Source organism: Urocitellus parryii, chromosome 1, assembly GCF_045843805.1.
Source record: "Urocitellus parryii isolate mUroPar1 chromosome 1, mUroPar1.hap1, whole genome shotgun sequence".
NCBI lineage: Eukaryota > Metazoa > Chordata > Mammalia > Rodentia > Sciuridae > Urocitellus > Urocitellus parryii.
Genome location: NC_135531.1, coordinates 199,067,076 through 199,094,830, shown reverse-complemented (window position 1 = coordinate 199,094,830; position 27,755 = coordinate 199,067,076). Strand labels below are relative to the sequence as shown.

At 33.7% G+C, this 27,755-nt stretch overlaps 1 long non-coding RNA gene across 1 annotated transcript; it reads right to left on the bottom strand.

Annotated features, from left to right (window-relative positions):
• Positions 1-129: 129 nt before the first annotated feature.
• LOC144254817 (uncharacterized) lies at positions 130-27,755 on the bottom strand. The gene is made up of 3 exons (XR_013343600.1): positions 27,693-27,755; positions 17,525-17,612; positions 130-219 (listed from the first exon to the last, which is right to left on the bottom strand). It is a non-coding gene; the product is annotated as an uncharacterized LOC144254817 (long non-coding RNA).

Below are 27,755 nucleotides of genomic sequence, written 5' to 3'. Positions count from 1 at the left end.
CATAATGACCTTCAGACAACTAGTTCATGCACATGAAAACATCACAAGAAGGTAGTCTGATTTTGATTACCCAAGAGACATCAGATTTAGAAGGAATAGGAATAAATTGAATATATGTAACATTCTTACCTGAAAGACATTCTTTCTGCTTGATTTTTCTTTGGCCCATTCAATATGTGCTCCACACAAATCCACACTTTCTGGTTTGTGCCCACTTTTCTGTAAATAAAAATGAAATAAGAATAAAAAGCACACATCATTGGAGATACATGTCAGAGAAAATAAGAGTTTATTGAGTTAGAAGCTATACATATTTATGATTAAAAAGCCTATCTATTTTTTCTTATAGAAGAAACCCAATTTATAAGATTTGGGATGGAGAGAGACTTCATAATTTTAACTCTCTAAACTTCAAAGTCCATTTTAAAATTTCATTAATTCTAGATAATGACAAAAACAAATACATAAAATGTTGTTTTCTGATGTTATTTAGTAATCCTAAAGAAATGCAAGCTTTAAAATGTTTCCTTAAGAATGAATGTTGCTATTCAATGGCTAATGCAATGTAAAAGCATTTAAAGTCATATACTTAGACCTAAGAGGAAACATAAAGTTAGTAAATCATAATGTAATGGAAACCCCACACAGAGATTTAGCTTTGTGACTTTAACAAAGTTACTTGGGATTTGGCTACATCATCTAGAAAACAGATCAGGTGCATTAATAAATCTCAAAATCCTTTTGTAGGTTTGCCTTTTGCAGGTTTGTGTTTCATATGCTAACAAATCCAACAAGTATTTATTAATTGTCAACTATGTGCCTTTTATGAGTTCACTTTTTAAACTTGGAAGACTAAAGACTATGCACATGACTATATGTATACTTTTATCTAATAAGTTTAGTTTAGACCAAATAGATTATAGTGTGTGTGCTTCTAGTTACATGGTGACAATGTGGATACTACTTAAAAGTTGTTTTATGTCAATAATTCTTAATAGTCCATTAATAGAAATATTAATTCTGTTTGCCAAAATATTTTCATTTTAATCTGATTCAAGTGCATAACAATTAGAAAACATTAAATTCATACAACATAGCAAGTTTCTTCATTATTTTTCAAAGACATGTCACATTTGAAAGACTTTTCAACTATTTTCATAGTTTCACTCTAGGTTTCTCTATAGATGAGTTCAGTAACTTTCTTTCCTCAAGTATTTTTCCATAGACTATATTAAAATCTTAGCATACAAAGCTTATAATACTTTAGGCAGTATTTTCAATGGCAGGAACTTCAGGTTAAAACATGAAATTATGAATAAAATTATAAAATATTAAAATAAATTATCTATCCATAATTGTTTCCTTATAGTCACTGTGTCCAATTTTATCAGTTTAAAGAAATAAGTTTTTTTTTTTCAGAAAAAGCTGAAAAATCCATTTTTATAGTAAATTGTGAGATTTTAGTTTTGGGCAACTCAATCAATTTTTGAAGAAATATCATAAATCCCAGTGTACCATTCCTTCAGAATAAATTCAGCTGGCAAGACAGAGTTGATAGCATATTATTTCCATGTTATTTAATAGGAATCTCATGAAAAACCCAACAAAATAAGACATATCCCTTAAAGATATTTCAAATTGTGACAGATTTTTATTGGTTCACTCATCTTCTGCCACCAGGTGACCACTATTATGAATGATCCCCAAAATGATAATGATAATTATTGCCAAGGGATTTCTGGTAAAATAAATGTTTAAAATCAAATGCTTCTTGTAGAGTTCATTGAATTATAGGATAATCCAAACCAACAAAAATAACCATTAAGAGTATAAGATATAGCAAGACCCTCAGCAACTGAGGGCTGGTGATGTAGCTCAATGGTTAAGTGTCCCTAGGTTTGATGTGCCAAAACAAACAAACAAAGAAAAACCAAACAAAAGAGCTTATGTTTCCCATATAATATAGTTGGTAGTCGGGGGGGGGGGAGACCAAATTATTTCAAATAAGAGGCATTTTTAATATGCCAAGCCTTTTCCTTAGGCCTTTCATCTAGGAATTCATTTAATTCTTACAATTGTTAAGGTCATTATTATCAGTACAAATTATTAACAACTGAGGTGGCTATTATTATTATCAACATTCTAGTTAGGTAAGAAAGTATGCCAGAATGGTTCTGGCATGGCAGAACTTTCCCAAGGTAACACAGCTACAAAAGAAAAGGCCAGAATTTAAATGCAAGTAGCGTCACTTCTAAGTCTATTCTTAACCACTACTGGTCCTTGAAAATTGAATACACACTGTGATCATCCTCATTCTGAAACACAGAAGAATTTGGGAAAGCTACAGCTTTCTCACTAGAATCCAGGACAGACATATTGATCTTGTTTGTGTCCTCTGCTAAACTTGATCTTGCGTTAGGCCCTGTAAACCACCTGTTTATCTGGACTACCTCCCAATCTTCACATAGCTGGCTCCTTACCCAGTAGCTCCTAGTTGATTTCACCTTGCCAGAGAGTGTTCTTTGACTGTCTTTTATATAAAAGAGCTGTGCCCCAGAACTACTATCCTATGTCTTGTTTTAATTTCTTTCCTCCTAACTAAAATTAGCATATATATTTTTATATACTGACTGTTTGTGTTTCCCCCACTAGAATTAAGCTCCCTGAGTTAAGGCCTTGTTTGCCTTTTCCTCTGCTGTTTTTCCCAATGTATGGAACAGTGCCTGGCACATACTTGTTCAATGAGTATCTGCTGAATTCATGAATGAAGAAAAAATATCAAAATGCAACGAGTTTTTGTGCTTTGGAAAGAAGGGTTGAGTGTTTTAAAATTCCCAATTTTATAGCAATTAAGATTTGTAGTTTAAAAAAGTGTTAAGCAGTCTTTTGTTCATGATATAGAAAAATGATACAGTTTAATGGACTCCCGTGGGTTGAATGTGGAATTTCAGGGAATCATTGAATAAGTATTTACTGCATTCCTATTATGTGGCAATGTGTTAGTGACTTTCTCTGCTGGACACAAGCGCTGCAGAGTTAAGGAAAATAAGAATACCATATTAGATCTAGCTTTAACACAATTACCTGTAGACTCTATACGATTAATAGCTAGAGGAAACCAATTGAAAAGCAATCTAAGTTTGCATGGTGTTCTTGCCATCTAGTTATGCCAATCTATAACTGTTCTCTTCAGTATCATATGCTAAATCTCATGACCTTGGCACATGGCATGGGTTTATCACAAGTCAAATTCCGTGCATCACTCTCAGTCATCTCCAGGTGCTCATTCATGTGAATACTCCTTCCACAACTCTTACCCCATCTCCTGGCATTCTTTACAACCTCACTCCTCCACCTTCGCTGCAATTCACAGATCTTCACTATGCTTCATATCTAAGAAATTCCACTTTATGAGTTCTCTTTTCTCTCATCCTGTTCTCATGGTTGCCTCCTCCTTAGTACAGTCTCCCAGTTCCCAAGTCATTCCTGGCTCCCCTTCCTTTCATGTCCAAGCTGTATCCCATAGTCAGTTCAACCATGCCTTCACTAACCATCATCAAGTGACACCTCTCTCAACTATTTGTCCTTCTAATAATCTTTCTCATATATCCTCATTTTTGATAAGTGACTTTTGATTTCTCAGGGTAGCACTTTTATAAAGAATAACCACCTCCTTCACTGGGTCTTTGACTTTTCTTAAAAAATGTTTTGTGATCCTAGTCAATTTCTGTGCACATGACAATTCTATCCCAAAGCTTTAGCTCCTTGGATAGTTTGCTCTTCACACATAGAGATCAAAGGGCCTATTAATAAACAAAAATAAACAATTCATCTCAGAATGATATAATATTTCCATTTATCCTAACTTTAAGAAGAAACAAGTATTATGGAATAATCAAATTAAATAATAAAAATTTAGGGTGAATTTAGAAGTATGTTAGAACAACCAAAGTTATTAGGATAAAGTTAAAACAAATAAATAGATCAAATTCAAGAAGAGAAAACAAAAATTAATAGATAAAGAACTGTAAAACTGATGCTAATATGTACTTCATTTTCACAAACCTAATGTAGGCATAGACTGAAGAATAACTTTAGGGACAGAGGAGTATTAAAAGGAAAACATTTTTTAGTATTTAAGTGTTAAACATTGAAAAGAAGTAGTTCAGAAAAGTTGTAGAACTTTTTTGGAAGACAATCAAGATTTTATTCAAGAAGCCGGAAGTTAAAGCATCCTTTAATAAAAAACATATTTCTGATTCTACAGCTATACAACATACCAAAACGTCTGCTAATGAATTGCATGATGCCAATGGATCATATTGTACATCATTATAAAAATAAGTTTTTAAAATTTTGACTAAATATGGATTTGAATCTGAGAATGTATATATCAGATCTCTTCTGGGATAAACTTAAAATAGAAATGACTGATTTTTTAAATATTTAAACAGAATTATTTAGGAGTTACTACTTTTGGACAATAAAACATAAAAGCCTCTTTTGCTGGAGCAATATGAAGTCATTAAAAGCTGATCCTGGGTCTTAGCTACTTCTATTTTTTATTATTCTCTTAATCCATCTTCATCACTTCCTAATAATATAGCTGACAGAATATTCTATATATAACATTTTTTCTCTGACTTAAACTTTTGAGTTCAGCTTTTTTTTTTATTTGTGGGGTTATGGGGGTCCATAGTCTAATATATATTAAGAAAATATCAAAGAACAGCTGCTGTATTGCTAATATTTTCCATGGTGAAGACAGAGCATGTTTGTAAGCAACAAATCATCAGGCCAGTCGTTCTCATTCCCTCATTACAAGATGTGTTTTTTAAAAAAGATAAAGCTCAGATTTATGAAATAGGTTATTAGCTACCATTTTTTATTTTGGATTAATTGCTGTTCTAGAATATAGACTCAGATTGTCCTTATCATTTTGAAACATAAAACACAAAATCTGCTTAAAGGAATTAAGTTTTATCTCATAACTTGTTTTGATTCTGGAAAATTGTTCATGAAGGAGGACAAAACTCACTTATAAATTCTCATTTGGGCAAAATGATTTAGGAAAGAGTGCTGAATGGATACCTGATCTTATTAATGTCTAAAGTATGGCCCCTGTCAACAGAGAGAGGATACTTTGATTATAAGATGTGAGTTTTATGTATATGAATATAAATGATGTTAATAATAACTGAAATTGTTTCTACAGTGAAATTTCTCAATATATTACATGACCAAATCAAGCCAGATTTTCAGAAAAAGTAAACCTTTGCTAGTGATTTGGGTTATTAGAATGTTGTATACTGTTGGGTTTTTTGTTTATGTTTTTTATGAGAAAATATTCTCTACTTTTTAAGAAATTAACACTGTTTATTTCTGAATTAAAATCTCCCTAGAATAAACACAATAGCTTTTACTTAGTCTAGATTGGTTGTATGCTCATCCTGTTTTAAAAACGTACATTACATAACAAGCTAATTGGATTCTGCAAAGTAAACAGCTTGAGCATACTTTCAGCATCTCAGGTGCTTCTTAAGAGTCTGTTCTTAGATAGTTGTACACTGCATCAGCTATCACTTGTAGATGACTAACCCTGCTTGGGACATAAGAATGACCACTGGCCATCTTGAAATGCTAGGTCCTCATTCCAGACTGCCAGAGGGTAGGGCAAGCTTTTGCTTTCATCCGCAAATTCCAGATTTGGTTGAAATGCTACTTTTCAGGATGTTAGATCTGGCTTTCTGGGTAGCTACCCAACGGGGAGACCACTGTCTATATGAAGAAAGCAAGTAAAGGTGTTGCATAATGAAATTAAACCAAAGGGAAGTTGGAGATGGGAAAGAACACAGCAGATGAAATCTTTCTTCTTTTATTCCCTCATTCCCACAGTTACTTTAAGTTTTCTCCAGTCTATTTGCATCTTCTTTCTAAGCTGAGCAGGGTACCTACCAGTGATCCTCTTCATTGCTTTGAGGCGCACTGTAGAATGGCATGTATCATGGTAACACATCTCCTGCACCACTTTCCAACATTTCTTGCTCACTTTTTCTCTTATTTCATTCTCTGTGCCATCTAAGACACTGATGTTACTCTCCCTGTAGCAGAGATGGATACTTCTCCACCAAAATGTGTGCTGTGTTCCCTTCTTTGAGTGTCTAGAGATGTCACTGGTGAATAGCTCACCAGCTGGAGACACGTTTTTTTCTCAATTCCTTTTGCATCAAAATTTGGCATGTTCCTTATCTTTACCACTGAACATGAGCAAAAATGATGTCAGACATGTCAGATACTTCTAGGATAAAGACTTCTAGAGCATGCATATTTTTACCATTCTCCATCTGCAACTACTCATACCAATATATTGTTACATTTAGTAGTAATAACAATAATAAAAATATCAAATATAATTAAGATTTATTCTGTTTGTTATGTCCCAGAAGCATTACACCAACTTTGCAACATATAATTTTAAGTGGTAGGTACCCTTTATAGGTCCATGTTGCAGTTGAGCTAACCAAGGATTTTAGTAAAAAATAAATCTGATATTTCCAGCCTAGGTGTCTAACCTGAACACTCCTAAATCTACCTAATTTGGTATCCTGCTACATAATGCATTTCATTTCAGTAGTAAATTTTTAAGGAAGACTAAATGAATATATTCTGTAAATTTAAAAATTGCTCTGCACGGAAAAAGTCCATTTTATCTTAGATAAATGCAAGCTCTAAAACAGATGTATTACATTGACCAAAATGATAAACCACAGAAAGTCAAGCTTCATAATTAAAATAGTTTCCTGAGAGTGCCTAAGGTGAGGTTTATTGAGGGACAATAAGCTATTATCCATTTATAAGGAGTCCTATCAATTTCATAGATTTTTGTGGTTATAAAAATTATGTAAGATATAGAATTTATTATACTTAATGGCCAAATCTTGAGAAAATTATAACCAGAGAACATGGCTTCATTTATAATAATATCGATCACTGGATTTCATTTTTTTCTCACAAAGTTTATGTAAATAATATACTAGAATTCAATTTCTTTTTTCCTTTCTTCTTTTATTTCTATTTCTACCTGCCATCTTCCACAATGTGGGTGGTAGCATTGTTTCTCAATACTGGTTTCATGATGAAGGCTTGTGATGATGCACCCATGACAATGCTGCTAAGCTGCACTGATGACAACCATGCTGATGCTGCCACAGTGCTAACATTTCAAGAATCACAACACCAGGCAGAGATTTTAAAATGTCTGTTAGGCAAAGGTTGGTAGCTCTGTTGTTACCCCTCCATTCCTCATAAAATCTTGAACAAGGGTCTGTGTAAGGGCTCAATACTCATCTACAAAGATAAAATTATTTCATATTCATTTTGCTCAGAATACTCAATAATTCATGAATAGCTTTCTGATTGAAACTATTTTCATCTTTTTACTAAATCACATCATTTCACTCCCATAAATAAGTTCATTTTGTTGCTAAAAGTCATACTACAGTGAATGAACATTAGATGTATTGCATTATTTAATTAATGCTTGTGTGCATTATTCACACTGAAAGCAAACAGTATTAAAAAGAGTAAACAAATTATTTTAATGAGAACTTTTATATTATTACTTTTTTTGCTTCCAAAGTTATGACTGAATGAAGGGTTTGGTAAAATTAATAAGTTTATAAAATGCTTTGGAAAGTTCTCTGCTTTAAGAAAGAAGTCATAGAAGTAGAGAGTAGAATGATGGTTACCAGAAGCTGAGAGTGTGAAGAAGGGTATGTGGAGATGTTGGTCAAATGGCACATAGTTTCAGTTAGACAACAGGAAAAAGTTCTGGAGATGCACTGTATAACATGTGTGGGAGACAACCTTGCACGTGACTGAGTCATAATCCCCAGCTGGGTGCTGAGGCACTCAGTCACAGAAATGTGGCAGAGCTTTCCCCACCCTTCTTGGGATTGAGGGTCAGTGTCTCATGGGTGGGTGTGTCTTGCTACAGCCCCATAGGTGAAGCTATGCTCACCTGTTCCTTTGTAATATAACCCCTTGCCCTGTTTAGGATAGAATGTTCCATGCAAGGGCTTTGTGTGTGTCCCCTTCTCTTACTGTGCCCTTGGGTGTGGTCTACCCAGGTGTCAGTCAATCTACTGACAGTGGACATCATGAAGATAGACTCAGCCCCCTGAAACCTGACCCCTTGCCTCATTTGAATAGCTTCTCCTCAATAAAAGGTGTCAGCACGTGCTCTCACTCTCTGCCTTCCTGCGAACCCTTAAGGTCAGCCATCACAGCGACCCCAAAGAAAAAGGTATTTGTGTCTTTTGTGTGGTTATTTTGCACTGCCCAGTTAGCCCAGTTTACCTGAAGTGACCCCTGAGCCTTTTAGTCTCAAGAACAGAAACCTGGCAAACATGGGCATTATATTTGATGATAATTTTGTATGCTTGAGTATTGCTAAGAGAGTACATTTTATTTGTTCTAAGCATAAAAAAATAGAAAATATGTGAAATGATGGACACATTAATGGGTTTGACTTATTCATCCCATGATGTATAAATACATCAAACAATATGCCACAGTAACATACATACACAATTTTAAATTAAAATTTGCCAATTGTGTGTCCAATTAAAAGTATTGGTACAATTTAAAATGAGATATATACAAGTAGCAAAAAAAGAGTCTGGTAAACAATGAGTAGAGTATATAAAATATTTATAGTATTTGCTTCTATTAGGCTACGGTAGGTAGTCTATTGTTGCACCTCCATTTTTTACAATCGTCCATTTCTCAAAATAGTATAATGAAATGTTTATTGTGCTTCTGAATTCATGTCAAAAATGATACTAAGTTTTCAGAGCAGTAAGTAATCAATAGAATAGAAACAGGGGATCTCACCCATCTAACCAAGGAGCAGGAATTCCACTTGATCTAATTGTTGGTGAATGTGAAGACAAGAGAATATTTTTTAATGTAGAAAGACTTTACACAATCTGTTTGTTTTAATAGGGTGTAACACTGAACAAATCTTCTGTAGCAGTATAAATAAATTTCCTTCTATGTTTGCAACTGGGACTCATTATTGTACTAATACACCTAGGTTCTTAGGACAATTTATTTTTAGTTCTCCTAAGACGAATTGCCCTGCTTGTTTACTTTGCACTAGAACTTCTGTAAAAATGACTATATTGTTAAAGGTCAAAGACATATAAGAATATTGAAATTTTTTCAGTGAAAAGATGGTCTGTTATTTACTAAATATATCTGAGACACAATGATGACAAAGTTAGCCATTTTGCAATTATATCTATCAATAAGAGTCCAATCCTTACTGTTCTCATCCATATTTGCACTATGTGATGCCTGGCAGTAATTATTAATTGTTCATAGAATAAATTATCCTTTGACTCTAGGATAATTTCACATGTCCTATGTTGTTTTTTTAATTTCAATTAACATGTTGTTGAAAACTCTGAATCTCTCTTAATATGGTAATGCTTTTGTTTATTATTGATTACAAATGGCTCCATATCACCTAAAGAACAAAATCATCTTTTCTCATCTTGCTCTTCAAGGTCTTTTGTAAGCCAGTTCTGTGTTGACTTTGTAACCAAATTCTATTCCTTGCTGTTTCAGAACTTAGTTCCTCACCTGTTATGAAGCATTGCTGGCATTGCTCCCAGGCATTTTGTAGAAGAAATACAAAACAGTCTGGACTGGGGCACATTCACTCTAGGCCTCAGGGAACCTCCATTAAAATGTTTTCAAGACATGACCAGCACACAGTGCATTGAGGAAGGCATGAGATCTATAATCTCTATAAAGTAAACCTACCATTTAAGAAATTAATTTCTAATATTTTACCATTGTTTTCTCTTATTTCTATACAAAATTACTTATGTTCCCATATCTGCATCAAAATCTCATTTATCAAAAACATGTTCAAATATCACTTCCTCTACAAATATACTGAGAAGGCTTTCTAGTCAGAACCAATTCTGGTTCCTCTGAGTTACCAAACACTAACACAGGCCCCTTTTGTGCCATTTTAGGGAAACTACTAATGCCTGTTTTTTTTTTTTCTGTAGTTACTTAATTTATGGGCATACTTTCTATTTGCTTTTAGACCTTCCATAAAATGTTCTGAGTCTGATTTATATTTTTTTAAACTTTCAGAACAATTAGAATAGTAGCTTAAATGTTGAAGCTGCCCAATGATATTTGCAGCATGATCAAATGGAGTCATATAGGCTGAGCATTACTTGCAAAATCAGTTCTTAACAAGGACTATCTATACTTAAATCTATGGCTCTATCTAACATGTTTCCCTATAATTTTTATGACTTTGATTATGGTTTATTATAATAAAATATTTATGTCCACATCACCTTTACCATATTGTAAATGCCTTGGGAGCAGGGGTTATATGTTTATTATTCATGTGAATTTCCCTGTGTTTTAAAAAAATGATATTTGATACCTGGCAGTAATTGTTAATTGTTCATAGAATAAACATATGAGGGATTCTCTAAATTAAACAAATAAAAAAAACATTCTTATTCATGAGGCCATCCATTAATGGGTTTGGTCTAACCAGGAACACACATTTATAATGTCCCATGCACACAGTCAGATATTTACTCCACACACCAGTCAAAAACTCTAAATTCACAAACCCAACAAAGTACTTTAGGAGCAAGCTGCATTTGAAGTGACAGAATCAACTGAAAAACTTCACTGATAGTAATATGAGTAACTATATCTGAAAAATGCAAGCAGTGTGGGTCAAGGCCTCAGAGGGAACATCAAACTAACTAACAACTGTTAGTCTCTAAGACTTATCTAGCCCCAGATTAAAAATAAATAGATATGTCAGTGTTTTCAAGGCAAAAGATTTTGATCCAGCACTAAATGAAATTGAGCTAGGATTCTAGAAGAATCAGCTTTCCCTCTTACTTTGGATCCCTAATAGGCTTGACTCTTTTAAGACACATTACATTGGGTTGTAGTGCTATTTGGTATATGTTTTGCTAAAAGAAAAGCACAGTAGATTATTCTAGGATGAAGATGCCTGGAGAATACTAATGTAACCTTTTGAAGATTTGCCCCTATAGCGTATCTCAGCCCATGGCCCTCATTTCAAGACTTTTCTTTTATCCTTCCAATTAAACCAAAAAATTCATTTCTCTTTGTAGCACACATACTCTGCCTATTCTCAGTCATTGTTCCTGTTTTTCATTCCCCTGTATTCCCTGCCCACAAATCTTCACATATTGAAATCATAACCATCCTTCAAGGCCCAATTCAAATCATTCACAGATGTGAGCTCTCCCTCTTTTAAATATATAAAAAAATCCAAAAAAAAAAAAACAGAAACAAAAAACAAAAACAAAACTCTATTTGTCTTACTTCATCTCATTCTATTTTTTGGCACAGATTTTTATAAGGCAAAGACTATCTTGATTATATCTCTATGCCTTATATGTAGCCCTAACGAGCAAGCTGTTCATTGTAGAATTTCAATACATATTCTTATGAAGTCTTTTCCCACCAAGGCTTATATAAATAGCACAAACTTGATTAACCAAATGCATACTTAAATTAAAGTGAGGTAGAATATAATGAGAAATGTTATTTGGATCAACTCTTCCACTGAAAATAATGAAAAACGATGGATAAAAGATTTTTTTAGATTACCTTAAAAGAATTGCAAGTCTAAAAAGACAGTGGGGACTGCCAGAGTAAATATTTTTGTGAGGTCAGAATTTGAACCTAGAGAGGGAAGCTGAATATCAAAGCAACATTACCACCCTTATTCTCAGGTTATTTATTTATCCTATACATTTGAGCTTTAGTTAATCAACCTCATAGAATAACAGAACATGGGCTTGCCCAAGGTCTTATGAAAGGATAACACAGATCCAATATTAAATGTGTTTCCTCTTTTCAATTACAGAGGAATTTTAAAAAGACATCCATGGTAAATGAGTGGTAAAGAGATGAAAAAAAGGAAAAGTGAAGAACAATCCTGTGAGGTGGTGGCATAGCTGTAGCCCTGCTATTCTGTAGATAGAACCTGAGAATTTTGTATTGTTAAATTGAAGTTAACAGTCATTGGAACCAGTCCCAGACTCCTTGAGAAAAATGTAAAACTTTATAGAGTAGGAAACATTTATCTTAGGCTTCAGAGAACCTCCTATGATAAAGGTCCAATCACAATGATTCATATACAATGATAAGTGGATACACAAAGGAAAAAAGGAACATAAGTAAGAACCAGCAGACACAGATAGACACAGACTTCTGATATTAAATAACAAGAAACAGATTATAAAACAAGTATGCCTCCTACTTTTAACAAATGAAAGAATAGTCTTAAAAATACCTTCAGGAGCCAGGTACAGTGGCACACACCTGTAATCTCAGTGTCTTGGGAGGCTGAAGCAGGAGGGTCACGAGTTCAAAACCAGCTTCAGCAATGGCAAGGCGCTAAGCAACTCAGTGAGACACTATCTCTAAATAAATACAAAACAGGGATCGGGATGTGGCTCAGTGGTTGAGTACCCTGAGTTCAATCTCAGGTACCCCCTCAAAAAAAGGTAATGAGAAAACTATAGGCAGCAACTGGAGAACAGCAGTTATACTGACTGGTAACTTCTTGATTGCAATAATGCATGACAGAAAACAATGGAATGATATCTTTGATGTCTTAAAAGAAAATGAATTAGAAGTTCTATTTCTAGACAGAATATGTATTTCCAGAATGAGGAAGAATTGGAGACTTTTTTGAATAAGCAGACACTGAGGCAGGATCTTACTACAGTATCTTTAATACAAGAATTTTTCAGAATATATTCCAAACAGAAGGAAAAGTGATTTTAGAAAGCAAATCTCAAATTTAAGAGGAAGTAAATACTAAAGAACACTGCAAATATTGGGAAATATAAACCAATACTGGTTTTGAAAGAAACAATAATGTCTCTTGGTGTTAAAAAAATTATGATATCAAACAGGAATAGCATGTACATTGAGATGGGGATAAATGGATTAAAAATTATAAGGTAATATTAAGAAGAGTATAAAGGATTGGACTAGCTCTAGTCTTTGATACATATGATAAATAACTTTGATAAGTATGTTGTAATCCTAGGATAATTGCTAAAAGAACAGAAATCAAACTAGTAGAGAAAAATGATGGAAAGATGACGTATTAAAGAACAGCAACAAAAAGACCTACATACTGATAAAAGCAAGAAAAGAAAAAAAGAAAGAAGCATACAATATGATTTCATTTACATAAATTCAAAGCAAACTGTTTTTAAGGGGTTTTGATATAGGTGAGAAAATTAAAATTATAATTAAATTTTTTTATAATTTTTATAATAAGATACTGACCGAAACGCAAGCCAATGGCTAATTTTGGGGCAAGGAAGAGGCTGTGATGACAAAGGGACAGGTGACAGGTGGGGCTTGTGGAGGGCTGGCGGCGTCTGTATCTTGGCCTCAGCTGTGCTTACACAGGTGATTGAATAAGAATTATTGCAGTGTACATGGATGTGTTCTATTTTTAACTAAAAATGGCTTCTGCATTATTTTGTAGCATCTTTTAAAATTTATCTTGAGTTTTAAGTCACAGTACATTTCTTTTAAATTATGAGAATATGAACACCATTCTTTCTTTCATAACCCAGAAAATTGTGTCCAGAGACACCAGCAGTTTTCAAATGCTCCTCCTGACCAGCCATCCTGGACCAAGCTTGTTCTGGTTTGAGGTAAATTGAACAAAATAGAGACGTGCATGCAGATGCACAAGGGAGACAATTTTCTTTCTCCATAAAATATGTCTCCTTTTCCGAAATTTTATCCTTCCTAGATGTTGGATTGTGATATTTTATAAAGTCCTTTCGGTTATAGCATGATAATGATAGTAGGTGGTTGGTTACTCTTTAATTTCTATCAAAAAATAAAAAAATAAAATAGATGAATCATTCTTTTTCTTTAATAGGTTCCTGAGGACCTACAGAATGCAAATCACTAATCTCCTCAGATCAGGGAGGTAATTCTGTATCTATTTTTAGGAGAAGGTTCCTTTTGATAAAAATGTGACTTCAATTTGTTTATGAACTGAATGCTGTGTCCCCTAAATGCAAGTGTTGAGTCCTAACCTTCAGTGTCATGATATCAGGAGTGAAGCCATTGGGAGGTGATTAGGCAATGGAGGGACAGCCCTCATGATAGGACTATTGCCTTTACATGAAGACATGAAGAGCAATAAGAGCTTGGTCTCTCTCTACCCTCTATCACATGAGGTTACAGCAGAATGATGGCCAAATGCACCCACACTGAGTACCCTCAGCAGACACCAGATCTCTCCATGCCTTGACTTTGGACTTCCTGGTATTCAGAACTGTTAGAAGTAAATCTCTGCTTAAGCCACCCAGTCTGTGTTATTCTATAAAGCAGTTCTAAGTGAAGAAAACTGACATGAACTGAAAGAACTGCAGGGAGAAAAAGAGGTAGTCAAACATGGAATGTAGGTTCAGGCACAATATTCTGTGACATGCATATTAAATATGAAAATGGGAAGAGTGAGACCCAGTGAAATAAGAAAGGGGCTCTCAGAAAATATGCAGAAGTTTACTTCTGGATATACAAATGGATGGGTTTCTTCATTTTTAGTATTAGTGTCTGCAAACAATATTTTATGCTGCCCATCGATACACATTTCTTTGTTGGAAAGCCATGCATGTTGGTGTTCCTTGAATTAATAAATTCCTTCTTCTATAAATGTCTGAATCAACTCAAGTACAATAATATCATAATTCAACAGAATAATAATATCATAATTATACCATATTCTAAGTTATGTACAGTATATTTTTAAGTAGAACATTAATAATTGTTTTATTTTATATATTTTGTATATTATTTTATATTTTATTTTATATATTGTCTTAATTGTTTTATATTAAATATTTAATTTTTTTATATATTTTAATTGTTTTATATGTTTATGTATTCTTTTAAATGTTTTATATATTTTTGTTTTTATTATATTACTTTTATTACTTACGAATTATTTTGGCAGATAGCATGATCTCCATTTTTATAGGTGAGGGTTGGAAACTCAACTTTGTCAACTACAAAGTAGTAAAAATAGAATTATATCCCTTCTTGTCCAACTTCAAAGCTTGCTCTTAGCTACTTTGCTTCTTTGTCTTGCTGCTGCATTAACAGATCATTCTATAAAGATTAAAATACTATTTATGCTTTTAAACCACATTCTACATCACTCAGACAGCTTCTACTGACCCCTTGGAGGAATGGATTTTTTTTAACCAGAAGCACAATGAACACCAGGACATGTCAAAGGGGGAGCAAAGGAAATTCAGAAACTTGAGCATAAATCTTTTAAAATAAAACCACGACATCTTTAATCAAGGCCTGGCAATCATCGTATCGTTTCTTTGAGGCTCCAATTGGTAAATGTGGGCTATCCCACTAGGCCTTTAATACTTGGTTAGAAATGAATCCAAGAAGTTGACTAGCAAGACAATTCATGCAGTACAAACACGAATCTGTAATTCTCTTCCCCATTACCACAAAACAGTTAGTTCCTGCACTGAATTCACTTTGAAGACAATGAGTGCCTGGGAGAAACCATAAGAGCATTGAAAATGGGGCCAGAAGTAATAAATAGGGACTGCCAAAAAAATGCTTTCGAATTTCTTCTACAAGTCAGAGCTATTGTCAATTCGTAACAATTCTGAAGGTTGAACTGGAGGCATACAATTAGTGAGCTAACTTGCAAGGTTTGCCTACAATCTAAAAGCAGTTTTCTTTTACCTGTATATAATTAAACAGCTGAGAATTATATCTCCTGGTACGAGGAGATTAAAATAATAAAATAAAAGTAAACCAAATGCTTTAAAATGGAGTCTAATCTCTCTCCATTATCCCAGCACATTCACATAAACTCTGCTCCAAAGGAATTCTTCTCACTCAGCAGGAGGAAGATCATCTTCTCAGCAGCCAAACCCAGCAAGGCCAGCCACTCTCCTCCCTTCCCAACATCCCCTTAGAACACATTCAAAGGGAAGACAAAGGCCCTGCAAGTAGATGAGGTTGTTTTGTGCCTGGCCCTTAGGGGTATTTTATTTTCTTAAAAAGATTATCTCAAACTTACTGTAGCCAAAAAATGAAAACAAAACAGAACCTAAAACAAATTTCCGAGGCAGTTTAAAAATACAAAGGACTGAGATATATTTTTAATTTATTCATAATTAGTTTACAGATTGGACCACACCAAGACACCAAAACAGCAAGCCACTTTGGGGATAAAGGCTATTGCAATTATCAGGAGCAAGCCAAATGTTACCTTTTGTTCTCACTAAAATCTCCTTTAAAAAAACATGTCTTAGCAAATGATTTTCTATTTTCTATTTAAAGAGGATTACATAGCAAACATGACTAGTGGCTGTACAGCAAAGAACTTTTCATTGTTTTTTTACCTGCCAAATATAAATTAGTTCAATTTGGTCCACTCCTGCCAGGCAATATGGTCCATACAGTGATGGGCTATGGCAGGTTGGTTCCTGCCTGGAGTCCTTACTAATCAGGAGGCTGTCAGGTACATTGCCTGACCACTGTCTCCTACATCTTTTGGCAAGCAGTTCTTATGTTTGTGAAGCAAGGTATGGGGCTTGAATTGCCCTCGTAACTCTCTCCAAATTGCTCCTACTTACAAACACTGTCAAATCTCAATAGGCATGAAAGAAGCCCTCATCCAGGTACAATGAAGAAACTCTACAAATTTCACTTTGTAATAACTACAGAATACAGAAATTGTATTAGCTCCATTAGATGGAGTCATAGAAATATTCCAAAAGGTTAGCTGGATATAGTGAATGTCAGAGTTAGAATAAGATAAAAAATCACTTTGTTAACTTAGAGTGTTTTCTCATTGGTAACATCCTATATTAAGGTGTCATTTATAAAGAGTTTATTATTATTTATTAATGTGTGGAGCACTTTATAGCATACTAGATAACAACTTAAATTCATGTATTAAAGATGCACATACATGGTTTAATACGATTTACATCTTATAATATTCTTTAAAACAGCTTCCCATGGTCTCATCCGTTAAGCATTTATTACTAATGCATTTTATAACATACTTTATAATACATTATTTGAGCAAGTAGCTACATTTAGTGATTATTTCATAAATAAGAATAAAGCATTTATAAGTGGCACCTTAATTTAAAGCGTTACCTTCACATTACTAGGGAGCTGCTCACCATTCATCTCATTTTGTGATTATTCTCCAAATGCACCACTTAATAAAACAGACACTAAGTTCTATTTTCCCTTCATCCGATTAAAAGTTTATTGAGTCATTTCCTCTATCTGCTTTCAGATGTTTGTAGCTTAGAAGCCTTAGGGTGATTTCTGATGAAACCAAAATTTTAATTCAACAGTATTTCTGAAAAGATAATAATAGTAAAAACAGAGAAATACTCACTGCATTGGACAGAGCCTGTTGCTTGGATTCTTTGTAAAATTCAAGTTTTCGACTAGAAAGAACTATCCAGGAAGATGACCAGTTTTTCCTTAGAAAAAGAAACAGGAAAAAAAATATCATCAGTAGAAAAAAATACATACACAATAGAATAGGAGCAACATTTGAGACTATGTTTTGAACTTGTTTTCCTAAAATTCTCTTCTCTATTAAAAGCAATATTGGTATGAAACTCAGATAATAATAAAAACATTTTATTATTTTAGAAAAGTATGACATTTATATAGATGTTTCTCTCTCCATAAAATCTTTTCAACTACTAAGCACCCAATTTTTGGTGTGTTCAAACACCCCACTTCCCACAAAAAGTGTTAAACTAAAAGTAGCAAAGTAAAACTAGAGAACAGAAACCTTTCCTCCATTGTTTCTTCTTTACAATGGTTTAGTATATTTCAGAGTCTGAAAAACTAATCAGCTCATGTCATTACTTATTCAAAATAGTTTTATATTGTTAGATCCCACTGGAAATCAAAGAAATGTAACTAAAATTGCTGACATGTTTTTTCCCTCTATGCCTATCATATTGCTTAGGATTAATGAGGGTATAGGAGATGGATTCTCTGGTATTGTATTTTACCAATACAATAGTGTAAATTGGTGCATCTTTCTGGAGTGCAATTTAAAAATATGATTTTCTTAAAAAATTATTAAGATGTTCATGTACCCCAAAAGTACATGTGATATATGTTTATATTGTGTTATTTTTTCATTCCTTATTTGTTCTTGGTAAAAATACATGAGAGTAGAGTGTATTTTGACATAGCATACATTCATGGAGCATTAATAAATCTTTAAAAACTTCTGTCTTTTGACTAAACATGTCCATTACTATGAATTTAAATTTATTCTAGAGATATATTCTCACAAGTTGCTAAAGCTTTGCGCATAAGGATGAAGTACACCATCATTTGTTAATTCTGCACAAAACATAAAAAGTTAAGAAACTGCTTAAGTAAATTGCACATAACAAATTTATTTCAAGAATAATGAACCCTGAGCTACAGAAGGACTGGTGTGGGAAGATTTTAATTCAGATCATAATATACATATTTCATAACACCATGCTGTGCTATTTACTTAGAATATCTTCACCCATCCAAGCCACTTCTAATTAATAATTACATTCATCACAAGTCCAAGTGTTTCCTAAGTGTGCCTTTCATGACTTTCTTGCATATGGCTTATAGGAAATTTTTAATATATTTTTTTTAAATTTCACTCTGATATCCCCCACTAAAAAGTGAGACCACAAATGGCAGAAGTCTTTTTGTTCTTAACAGAGGTATCTTTATTGTGTAGTACAGAGCCTTGGATATAAGTACAAAACTTATATCTGTTGAGTTAAAAATTGTACTGGTCTGCAAAACAATTCACGAGTATAACCATAGTAAACCAAGTAGTAAAATCATGGCTTTTGATTTTCCGTTGTATTTCTTAGTCTTTACCAAACTTCCTCCATTGGACGTGCATTACTGCTATAGTTAGAATAAGTAGGTGTTAGTGTCATCAAGAGTCGTGTTTTTTTGATGGAAAAAAACTAGAGTTTATATTCATATATAAATTATTTACCCAATATATCATATTATTGCAGTTTGCTTTGGTTTAACATTCAAAATAATTTAATTTGGTTTACAAAACAAAAAGGCTACAGAAATTCTTTATTCAAGTCAATAGAAACCACACAAAAATATATGAAAAATAACTTCAAGATAGTTGTGCAATTTATTTATTTATTGCCTCTTACAATCTAGGATCCTGATTGAAAGGGCTGCTTTGATTCAGTAAGGTTAATATTTACAAAAAGAATTAGGTTACTCTAACATGCCTGAAGCTTTCTTAATGATACACGATTGTGTTAAAAAGGAATAGGATAAACAGGCACACAAGAAACACAATGTGAATTTTCCAATGTATAAATACAAATGTTATGTTCTTGTACCCACTTGTCTTCAAATAAAGAGACAAGTTTTCAATTAGATGATATAAAGTTAAAAAAAGAAAAAGAAAACCTGCTTAGATATTTTCCTTCTGTCTTAGTGCCCATTTCTCCATCAAGGTACCAGTGGCAATATGGTAAATTGAACAGCCATTTCCTTCTCTTTATGCAGGTTATGATATTAGATGATCCAGAACAAGGAAGAGAGAAAAATCCGCAGAAACTCTGGTCTAGGCCCTGAGTCTTTCACCATCATCCTTCTTTGTACCATATGTAGTCCTGGGTATGGAACACCTCAGACATGATGGATCCATATTTAACCTGCCTGTTACATTCCTCACTATATTTTTCATCTTCTGGCAGAGAGAAACTATACCTTACTTGCTTCCTATCTATAGAAAGTCCTGGATAAATGATTCTGATTTGAATCTGTTTCAGATGTTGATCGTTTATAGAACTTGCTGGCAAAACTCTCTCTTTCTTTAAACTTGGAACTGGAACTAGTTAGAACTAAAGCTGCATGAAATTCAATTATCTCATTGTTCTGTGTTAGGACTTTGAACTTCTGTGAACTGTGTCCCTGTTAGGTAAACCAGATGAATGAGCTGAAGAGGGTCTTAGAAGCTTAGTAATGCAAACTTCTCTCACACCTTACATACAGTGCTATTTCATCTTGAATTTATAAATGGCAAGCACTGAACCATATTAGAATGAAAGTGAAAGCTATTCCAAGGGTAGAATTCTATTGCTTAGAAAGAATTTCATTTCAAAATGAAGAATAAAGTGCTACTGACAAACATTTGGATGCTTCCCTTTCATTTCACTTATCCCAAGATTTCTTTTAAAATGATAATTAGCATGAATTATTCTAAATAACTAGTATAAGTTTGATTTTGTAGCTATGGTTAACTTCCCAAACATAAATAGGGTGAAGGTAACTAATATTTCCACGTAATAACATGGAAATCAAGGCTCAGAGAATTTAGGTAACTTGATTAAGGCCACAAAGCCACACACTTACATTGAAAATCAATCCAGTTTCTCTGACAACGAAATCAAGACAACAAAGTCTGTAATCTATTTATTAGTTTATACTTTTTAAAAGCCTATGCAGTGGAAATGGAAGGCGATCCTCAGGGTTATACAAAATGACATATAAGAGGAAAGGAGGGGTAAGACAAGATAATACAAATGGAAGAAATGATTTACAGTAGAAGGGGTAGAGAGAGAAAAGGGGAGGGGAGGGGATGGGAGGGGGGATAGTAGAGAATAGGACAGACAGCAGAATTCATCAGACACTAGAAAGGCAATATGTCAATCAATGGAAGGGTAACTGATGTGATTCAGCAATCTGTATACGGGGTAAAAGTGGGAGTTCATAACCCACTTGAATCAAACCGTGTAATATGATGTATTAAGAACTATGTAATGTTTTGAACGACCAGTAATAAAAAAAAGAAAAAAAAATAGAATACATTAAAAAAAAATAAAAGCCTATGCAGTGCTAATTTGGTTAAAGATATCATAAGTATCAGATTTTACCATAGGTCTGGTTGAAATTCTCAAATCATAAAATCTTGTGTGTGAAGCCTGTTACAACACATCAGCAATCTGTCACTCTTATTAGCTATTTTACATTTTTTTAAGAAATATTGGCAAAACCCCATCCATCCCAAACTCAATACCTGTGCATACTTTAGAAGTCTTCCTTATTTCTTAGACATAAGTCAGTTATATGAGCTCTCAGGCTGTAATGGCCACTCTGTCCCAGGTATGCCACAGCTATTTCACATGCATCACATAATTTAATCACACAGCCAGTCACAAATATCCATTGAACATTTACACTATTATCAAACACATTTTTTCAACACATGTATCAAACAAAATTCAAAGGGCTGACTATAAAGGAAGATAAGAAGAGACCTCAATGATTTTATCTCTAACTAGAAGACAGGGAAAAAACATAGAAACAAATCCTCTGAATAACTCAGGGAGGTGGACTGTGTCCTAACCACAGGCACACATGCTATGAAGATGGGAATCAGGCCACATCTCCTGGACCTTGGAGCTTATGCTCATTCAAAGGTATCAGCTGTCTCTAGAGCAGGTGGCACCAACTCTCCCTTTAGTCTTATCTAGTATGTCTTGCAGAGTATCATGACAGAAGTTAAGAAAGGGAGACAGAAACTTTTTCTCCTTACCACAAAGCTATATCCTAATCTGACCTGGACTGTTTTGCAATGCCAGTCATTTTATCCCTGCCTTCCATCCCCATCCTGATGATCAGCAGGTAAATTCATCCATAACACATGTATTATGTGTTAATGCCCCCACATTTCATCCCAACATTTGGAACACTGTTTTTGTTTTTTAAAAAAAATATTTATTTTTTAGTCATAGTTGGACACAATATCTTTATTTGTTTTTATGTGGTACTGAGGATAGAACCCAGGGCCTCGTGTTTGCTAAGTGAGCACACTACCACTGAGCCACGACAGCCCTGGAACACTGTGTTTTACCATATACATGATAAAAACTAAATTGCTCAAGAGACGTCACCATTAAGCAAGATATGTAATTCAGAAAATATCCATCTTAATAAGTCAGAGTTCCCAGGAATAAGTAAGGCTATTCCAGGTCTCTGCACAGACTAAGAGGTAAAAATCAGGTGAAAGACCCATGCTAGACTCAGTGTAGAAAACAGATCTTGGGACAAAAAAAAAAAAAAAAAAAAAAAATGCAGGCATCTTTAACTTTTCACATACAAAGCAAATCATATCTAAGGGGAAATTACAATTTAAGAAAAATCTTGTCTAACACATGCAATTGCTGAGACATTTTATCTGAGTGGAACACTCAGAGAACTTTCCTAAAACAAATCCTGAGCATGACATTGGAAAATGAAAAAAAGCAAAATAAAACTCGACACAGACATCATCTTGACATTCTACAAAATGGACACCGGATGGCAGCACATAATAACAGCAACTTTGTAACTGCTTTTCTGGAGAATGCTGGATGGAAAATGGCCCTTAAAATATTCAATGTCATTATAAGAGCCTGTGAGCATAAGTTCTGAGTTTAACACATTTATTTGCTCTAAACATCAACACTTTGTATTCTATCCTCATCACTCGTGCATCCTTTAGCTAATGACAAAATGACAGACCAATAAGAGGAAAGTATCTGAGATAACTTCATAAATTTCAGATACTGTTACCTGACTTGGTCATGCTGGATTTGGCTTGATCCTCCACCAGTGATTTTACTGTAGTGTCCCTGACCAATTTACCACAAAATCACTCAAACACTTAAATGTCCTGACTCATCTCAGACTGGTAGCTCTAGAATCTTATTTTTTCTCTCTCATATTCTAAGCTTCTTATAATTTGCAACTGCTAAAAGGTGGGTCCAAGAGACATACATATATATCAGTGTGGCAAGAATATAGAAAAAGACAGGTTTAGCCTGGAAGAATTTATTACCATAGTGAGCAGAAAGTACTAAGGAAAAAATAATAATAAATTCACATGAGGAGGGTACCATAGTATCAGCTCCTAAAATAAGTTCATTCTGAGTAACAATTGTTTTGAAACACACGCATACACACACACATCCCCACAAAATCCAAGGTCTAAGATTCATGGGCCCTATAATGAAGGCAGGCACTAAGAGACACAACCACAGCAAAACCCTTATATGTATTTATTTTCAAACCCATCTCTGTCCATGTTTTCACCCCCATGTATTCTCATGTCCCTCTGAAGAAGACAGCAGAGTGAGAATCTATACATGATATGTGCAGATCCACAAACTAAAGATCAGAGTTCAGAGACAGAAGTGTGAGGTACTCAAAGAGCATAATCACACTGACAGGTGCCATTTGTAATTTAAGCCTTCAAAAAAACTTTTTACTAAGGCCTCATAGAATTTCATAGAGGCCAGTGCAACTTACAGTTTTGGAGATGGAATTCCCCAAATGAAGAAATTCCTAAGCTTCTTCAGAAAAGCTGAAGCATAATTTCTATGTTCATAATTAAAAATTAAATTTGAATGCTGAATGTATTCTGCTTTCAAGCCTGTCAGGGTATCACAAGGGAAATGTGCATAACCTCATTTTGAAATAAGACTAAATTTAGGGCCTTTTATGAATATAAGATGTAGCCAACAAGTTCTCCTTCCTGTCACCTTCTCCTGTTCATATTGAGATAAATCAAAATACAAAATTTTAGAGAAAATACATGAAAGAAAGGAATAAAGACAAATAAAAAGGAGAATAAAGAGGGGGAATAAAAAGATAATACTACAAGATGTAGATGACCTAAAATGGATTTATGAGTCAAAAATTTGATAGAAATTTAAACAATAATATTTATCAAGTGACAATTGAAGAAGACCTTGGTATTATGCATGGCAGAAAACAAAAGGACCTTTTTTTTTTAACTTCTTGGCCTTAAATAGCTTAAAAATACAAAGATAAAGCAAACATGTTCGAAACAGATAATAGGGCTAAAATATATGATAGGATCCTTTAATAAAATCTGGGGGAAAGAAGAGGTTAATATGGTAACTAAGTTTCTTCATTTGTGCAGTAGGAAATGATAATAAAGTCAATGTGCTAGTGTTATTTCAGCATTACTAGTAAAGCATTTGGTCACATGTATCTAGTAAGATTGCTTGTCAAATCAATAAAATGTATTACAATGATATAAAGATCCTTGATGATGCAAGGTATGGTAGTGTATGCCTGTAATTCCAGTGGCTTTGGAGGCTGAGGCAGGAGACTCACAAGTTCAAAGCCAGCCTCAGCAAAAGTGAAGTGCTAAGCAACTCAATGAAACCCTGTCTTTAAATAAAATACAAAATAAGGCTGGGGGTGTGGCTTAGCAGTCAAGTGCCCCTGAGTTCAAACCTGGGTGCCCCCCAACAAAAAAAGAACCTTGTTGAATGGGAAACCACCTACCAAAAGAAATTTCACATAAGAAATACAAATTATAGTGACTGTGGTATATTACTTAATAATTACTAAACTATCAATGAGATAAGACCTATACAATTTTTCAAGATTATGAGTAAACTGGTCATTTTGTTGCTAATGATAAAAGCAAACAGACTCCTTGGGCTAGGAATATTGTAATACATAGCATGATTCCTTTAAAAATAGTTATGGAATTTGATCATGTAATACAGGCTTAGAATCTATCTTTACAAAATATAAAAGAAAAATTGACAAGCTTTAGGAGATTTACTACAATTTTAACTATTTTAATATAAAACTAGACTCAACTTAAAAATCAAATTTAAAAAAGAAGGGTAGGGATTATTTTGTATATCATAGGCTACAAACACTGTGGAAAATCATGTGCTATTAAATATAGTGATCATATATACAAAGTTCAATTTGTAAACTATATAAAATAAAAACAGAAACCAAATATACTTGGAAGACATATCTACAATGTCTAAATTTGATAAAATATTACCATTTAGAATATAATTAATTCCCTCAATTTATCAAAAAAATAAAAGGAAGAGATTCAATAGAAAATAATCAAAGTTTATGAATAGATAAGTCTCAGGATGCAGAATCTGAATGATTCTACATTTAAAAAAAATGTAGGCTTCACTGAAATAGAAACAGTGAAAAATACTAGCAACATTGAAGTTAAATTCTATGGTCATGAATTTGTCAAAATTGAAAGTGTGGTAATGCTGTTTGCTAATGAGATTGTGGGGAAGTAGGATCCCTTCTGCAGTGCAGAGTGAACTGTCACACTCATTCAGGAGAAAGTCTGGCAATGGCACTCGGTGACTTTCCAAGAAAGCCTACACTCTTGATTATAGTCCCCAGATAATTTCTAACAGGTTCAAAGAGATATGTATGTGGCTGTTTCTGCAATGTTGCTTGGGATACAAGGAGTTACAGACAACTTCAATATTCATACCTGCAATATTGCATAAGTAAAATTTGGTACAAATACACGATAAAAAAATGGCAGCAACTGGAAGAAATAAAGTAATTTTAAATATAGTAGCATACATAGATATGAACAAGCACTTACACTGAATGAGAGTAGTAAGAAACCTGAGATTTATAATAGGAAAATGTTTATTAACTATGGAACACATTCAAACATTCAATTGTTTTTTATTAGAATACCACACATATATCCAAATACATATGGAGTGTGGATTTATTCTACAATTAGATTGTATGTCTACAGATTACTGACTTGAGAGTTGCAGACTGAGAATAAAATAAACAGCTCTAGGGGTCTTGCTTCAAATGATGGTAACACAAGGCCACAAACTGAAGGGAGTAATCAACTCAACTCTGTGCACCTGGGATTTTCAGAAAAGGAAAACTAAAATTTATGTGACTTTAAATGATGAAAGCTGAAAGAATGCATAATGCTATGCAAACTGATTGGAATAACAATAAAATAGAACATACTGAAGTTTATGTAAATGTAAAGTATAAATTAAAACTTGTATGGAAACTGATTAAGTTTGTTGTGCAAATAAGACAAATACAAAATTGTGACCACACTGATTGAAAGTACCTAAAAATGTATTCATGAGTGTTGGTTGGGGGAAGGGCCCAAGTGCCTCGGCCTCCTCTTAATATCCTCTTATATAATAAAATGCTATAAAGTTGGCTTATGAATAGCTTATGGGTAAGGATGATTTACAAAACTATCACCACAGGGCATCATCTTGTTTTGTTTTGTTTTGTTTTGTTTTTAAATTTTCTTCTGTTCTTTGCATGAGCCCAAAGGGTAGCACTGATGTGAGCTGCCACCTCCTCTCTCCTACCAAGTGCCAGTGAAGGGATGATTAGACAAATTCTTGAAAATCACATGGCAGGGGAGGTTAAGAAAGGCTATTGATATATTCATCTAGGGAGAGGCATAACATTTTTATACTCTTTCATGGGTTGATAAGATTGGACTGAAGTGTATGGGAAAGAAGAACACTCAGGTTGGATAGTCAAGTGACTCCCTCCTGTTGCCCTTTTAGAACTTGATTCACTAGGTTAGTTCCTCAAGGAAGCAAAGATTAGCCCTACCTCTTGAATCATGTCTGCATTTGATCTTGTATCCTGTGCTTCTCTTGTGCACCCTGGGAAAGGTGGCTACAGGACCATTGCCAAGAAACAGTCAAGGAAAAGATTCACAGCCCTGTTTGCAAAGCCAAAGACTTGATATGGGCAGAAAACATAGTTTGTTGCTTATAATAAGAATTGTTATTTTAAGTAGTGGGATTATGGGTGAACCCCTTCAAGTTAACTTATTTAAAATAAATAGGCACATAATTCATTAAACAAAACATTTTATTCTCTAGTGTTGGCCAGAGTGCCATTCTAGTAATAAATTGTATTATATAATTGACAAGTGTCCCCTTGTGTAGCTAATTAGTACATTTATATCATGTAGACTTAACTGTTAATAATAAACTCATGAGTACATGCCTTGTCTCCCCATTTCAGCACTTTTTACATAATTTTCTAGCTTGCATATTACCTACTTACCTACTGCAAAGCTGAATACAAAATAAGACTGTCATGAGAACTATTTCTAAATATCCAACGTATACAATATAACCAACAACTTAATTCTCATGTCAACATTTTTTTCTTCAATGTCTTTTGTTGTCATTGTATTGTGAGTTCTTATTCTCTTTTAAAATTTATCTCACCTACCCTGTGTTCATGATTTCATTTTTTCCAATATTTTCTCAAATTGTTTTTATTTTGATCTATAAATGTAGTTCTGATCCTTTATCCTTCAATTTTTTTCTTCTCATTGTGTTGTATTGAGATTTTTTATATATTGTGAATAAGTCCATCCATGGCCTAAACTGTCAATCACAGAAATTAAGATCCTCTACCTTGTTTTTTTATTATTTTAAAAAGATTGTAAGTCCCAGGAAGATAAGAAACATTTCATTTATGTATTCTGTGCAACAATTATAAAAATATAGAAGTAGCACCTTCCTTTGAAAACCATAATTATGTTAAAAACAATGCTGTTCACAGTCATAGAAGAGGAGATAATTTTATTCTAGTCTAGTACCATAGGGTCTTCCTTTCCAAACAATAAGAGTGACACAAGTTGGGGATATAGGAAACTAGTATAGTTATATAATAGTGAGTTGAAGAACTCCTATTACCTTATTTTCTTTCCTCCATCTGCAATTTTGGCTTTTTGAAGATAACCTTCTTTTTCAACCATC